This window comes from Oncorhynchus keta, chromosome 22, assembly GCF_023373465.1.
Source record: "Oncorhynchus keta strain PuntledgeMale-10-30-2019 chromosome 22, Oket_V2, whole genome shotgun sequence".
Classification (NCBI taxonomy): domain Eukaryota; kingdom Metazoa; phylum Chordata; class Actinopteri; order Salmoniformes; family Salmonidae; genus Oncorhynchus; species Oncorhynchus keta.
In genome coordinates this window covers 24540998-24545785 of record NC_068442.1, presented here as the reverse complement: position 1 = coordinate 24545785, position 4788 = coordinate 24540998, and the positions used below count along the sequence as shown (strand labels likewise).

General features: G+C 41.3%; 1 pseudogene; it reads left to right on the top strand.

The window, feature by feature from the left end:
- The first annotated feature begins 1645 nt into the window (after positions 1-1645).
- Positions 1646-3325, top strand: LOC118400759 (serine beta-lactamase-like protein LACTB, mitochondrial; annotated as a pseudogene).
- The last annotated feature ends 1463 nt before the right edge of the window (positions 3326-4788 follow it).

Below are 4788 nucleotides of genomic sequence, written 5' to 3'. Positions count from 1 at the left end.
TAAGCAATACACTTAGTTTCAAGCAAAGATGCTGCTGCAATGTGATCATTGCTACAGCTGTGCTGCACAACTACTTAAAGCAGCATTGCTGTCCTGATCCTCTAATGGAAGATCAGGATCAAGCAGATGTGCCCATGGGGCTGAGGCAGGCAATGACCAACGAGGACTTGCACACAGTTGTTTTCACATTGCAGCACTTCAACTAGATGAGATGCATTTAAATATGGAATGTATTCATTATGGCTTATTTTTGCTTTGATAATGTTTGTTCTGTACAAAATTAAAATAGTGTGCAGCCAAATTAAATGGGTGACTAAACCAAGGCTGGTTTAAACTGTCATTTGTGGTGATTAAAATACTCTCACTCATGAATATCCAAATGACAAAAAAATATATTTTTCACATATCATATTGTTCACCATGACTAGTAATCACGATGGTCTCATTACTGTATCATACCGCTCTCTTCCAACTTCATATCCATTTCAACTAAACTAATTCTCATTTCATGTTCTTCCTTCAGATATCTCATTTTATGCTCATGAAATTCTCTGGCTAACTTTTCATAAATGGTCATCTTTTTTGTTCTCTGCTGAAAGGCGATGGCAGCATCTTCTCTAAGGGATGCTATAGCAGATGTGGAGGGTACACCCTCACTGTGCACTGGCTCTTCCAACCTGTTCTGATTCCTTTCCTCTGGAAAAAGAACACCTTTAGAAGCACAAATAAACTCATATGGTCCTTAGAATGAAAGAAGAATAAACATTGACAGACAGTGGAATATATTTACCAAAGGAAGTAACCAATTTACTTTCTTTGGTATATGTACCATTTGTGCTCAGATCTTCATCTGAACTGTTCAAATGGTCATCGTCTGGTATACCATCCAGAGGTTGGTCATCATCTGGTATACCATCCAGAGGTTGCTGGTGCTCTATTATTCCAGACAGCAAGTCACTCGTCTTGTGTCTTTTTTGGTGGTCCACCACCAGTAGTAAATCGCTCTCTTCTGATCTCTGCATTCTCTTTTTAAAGCCAGTTTAAGGTTCTTCCACAGAGTCTATAAAGGCAGATATCATTCAATACAAGTGATGTCACAAACATATGAATATGAGAAATACTGATAATTATGAAGATATCTCACCTGAAGTTGTTGTAGTCTTTTGTTACATTTTCATTGAATTCACTGCAAAATACAGGTCAACCACTTTTTCTTTTGCTCAGTAGCAGTAGTAGGGTCTTTACTTTCAATAACTGGATGGTTTGACAACATTTGTTTTAGTAGTGTTTTTAGAGCAACAGCATGCGCTCATACTTAACCAAATCAGGCTTAACCCAGGTGTTCTCATTTAGGTTTAGGCTACTTATCTTACTCCAGGACTCCATAGTCTCCGACTAACTAAGCCAAATTTAAGCCACGCTCAGGAAAGCTACTTAAATGGCCTAGTTTAACTAGTACACATTAAGGCCTACACCTGGCTTAATCTAAAAACCTGTCTGTGAAACTGGCCCTCTGAGAAGTAGTGTTATTTACTATTTTACACGTGCTACTAGTCTTTGTTGACACCACAAACTCGCTGACTCCAGCTGTCAAAACAACAGGCCTTTGTCGTGTTAGAACAGAAAAAGGGAACATTTTCCGGACTTTCACATTGAGTAACTACTCTGTTTTACACTGTGAGTTCTCCAAACTGATTTCCCAGTCGCGTTCCAAAAATTCAGCCACACAAAAGTACGTCGAGAGCTACGCAAATGAACCACTATCACATCCGTTGTGTAGATTGTGTAGATCTAGGGTGCTTTCAAGACAACTGGGAACTTGGAAAACACTTGATCAAATCTTGACGTCAGTGATCTTCAGGTCGTCTCGTGTGAAGAGGACTTCAAGCAGACTGGAAGATATGGCGCTGCCATTCAAGTTATCAGACGTTGTTCAGCAGATAAAGGTACAGGTATTTTGAGTTTTTGGCATTCAGATTTTTTAAATCCTGAACTGCTAAAGTTTAATGTCATAACATTCAGCTAATTGGTGCATGCAACTCAACCTCAACATGCTAATTTTATAATTTGTCTGTCTCTGTCCATCACCTCTTTCTTGGTGGGACAGGATGAGGTTGGGGATCCAGGGCTGGTGGTCTGTGTTCTGTGGCTGGTCCGGTGTGAAGGTTGGTGCAATGCAGTACTTTTAGGTTCACTGTAGTAGATGTGATATACTTCTCATATGTTCACAAATTAATACATAATGCATAATGCTACTGTTTCAGACATGCTTCTAACTAACTGATCTCCATGTTGAAGGACTTGGCTATGCTGACTTGGAGAATTGTGTGCCGTGTGGCCCAGAAATGGTGCTGAGGATCGCCAGCATCAGTAAACCCCAAACTACAGTAGCAGCTGGAGGGGAAGCTGTACCTAGATGCCCCTGTCCAGAAATAAGTCCCTGAGTTCCCCCGAAAACAGGTTAAGGGAGATGTAAGTGGAGTTCTTTAAGTTATATTAAAGATACATTCTATCAAATGGGCATAATCATCTCACCTTGAACTCTCTTTTCCGACTAATGTCAATATTTGAATTATCAAAGTGTTGTGTCTTTCTTGAGGGTCTTTTATTTGTTTATTTGATATCTAGGTGACCATAACCCCGCGGTTGATTCTCTCACCTAAGTGGCATACGGCACTAGAAGGATGCTAATAAGTGAGGGAGGACATGGAGAAGGCCAAACAACTTTTGAAACAGCCTGGTAAAGAGGAAAAGGACTAATTTTATTACAAAGAGAACCCGAGGACAGCAGCACCATGTGCAAGGAAACCAAACAGGGCCAGAAGAAAAAAATAATATGAGTAAGAGGAATACTACCTGAAAGACAGCTTTGACAGTGTCATTCAAGCCTTTGCTCTTTTCCAGGACGATCCTCTCATTTTCAAACCTGGTAGGTACCATGTAAGAGTTATGGCTGTCAATCAAATCAACAAATTGAATCCTATGTGCATTTAAATGAATTGACAGGAAAGTAAACTTTCACAGACGACACCATTCTACACCACACTACTAAACGCAGACGACACCATTCTGTATACTTCTAGCCCTTCTTTGGACACTGTGTTAACTTAACTAACCTGAAGACGAGCTTTAATGCCATACATCTCTCCTTCCGTGGCCTCCAACTGCTCTTAAATGCAAGTAAAACTAAATGCATGCACTTCAACCGATCGCTGCCTGCACCTGCCCGCCCGTCCAGCATCACTACAGGCATGTCAGTGTTCTGCCATGGTCAGCGAAGAGCCCGAATCTCAATCCCATTGAGCACATCTGGGACCTGTTGGATCGTATGGTGAGGACTAGGGCCATTCCCCACAGAAATGTCTGGGAACTTGCAGATGCCTTGGTGGAAGAGAGGGGTGTCATCTCACAGCAAGAACTGTCAAAGATGCATTGCAGCACTTAATGCAGCTGGTGGCCACACCAGATACTGACTGACCTTTGATTTTAACCCCCCTCAAATGCAGTTGACAGTGAGAGGACTTTTCTTTCTTCTTTTGCTGAGTTTAACTGCTCAAGGTAATCCATCTCCACAGCATTTTACATTCAGTGGTAACTTGGTGTAAGATCAGCTTGGCTTTTGAGTTCTGAGTATTTTTACAGATGTTCTGCACATTCTGTTTCAGGTTTCATCATTGCAATAAGAAAGGATGCATAGTAAACTGCCCTTATGTGGATGTCTCCTATAAGTGGGCAGGAGGTGGATTTCTCTCCGCTGTGGGAGATCTGCTCCTCTTTGGGAATGCTCTGCTCTACAACTACAAAGTGGCCTACCTGAAGGGTGGTGCAGACCTCCTGTCTGGCTTCCTCAAACCAGAGATGGCACAGGCTCTATGGGCATGGTGGACAAGACAGGTCTGCTGGGATAAGGATGGGCTGTATGCGCAGAGCTGGCTGGTGGTGGAGAAGGATACTGCAATGTTTCCGATGGATGAATGATTTATCATCAGCACTCATTTGTATATTTGAAACTGCTTTTATACGTCTACCTTTTATTTTGTATTTATTATGAAATACAATCTTCAACTTTGGTGTGTAATGTTGTAAATCTTGATTGATAATCACCTTTGTGCAATTGAGACTATCCACCACTAGGTGGCAGCAATCTACTGCTTTTCTATAAATAGGAACCAGTGATTCCTGAAGTCACACGGTCAAGTGTATTTTCTAATTAGGTTGGACTTTTGCCCAATCCCCTCCCTCTCATCGGTTTCTGGGTCACAGAGAAGTGGTCGACTAGTCTTTCAATTTGTTAGTAGGTAAAAGGAAGATAGTCCACCCCTCCTCGATAGCTTCCTTTTGGCAAGGAAGCACAAGTGTAGCCTACTTCAGAAGTTTTGATATCTGCCACACCTCCAGCTGTGTGAAACCATGCACATGTTTAAAAATTATATGCTACTTATCCTTTTATCTGTAACTGTCTTGCACAGCAAACTTAATTTGTATTCATCACTTTACATACTTATTTTGGGATCCACCCCTGTCATTTGCCTGACGACACTCGAGTGGAGAAGGAGCTTCTAGGCTTGTTTGACATTGATGATGACAGCATGGTGACTGCCAACTGACTGATCTACAAATGACTTTGCATCATTAATAACAACTCATTTGTAAATCAGTCAGTCTCAATTTACCCAGGATGCTTAACTGTTTTGATACTCTCAAACAATGCCTCTCGTTTCATAGAAGCTCATTTTTATCCATGTTCACACTCCTGCTGCCGCTCCTCGATTAAGTTTGAACTTCTTT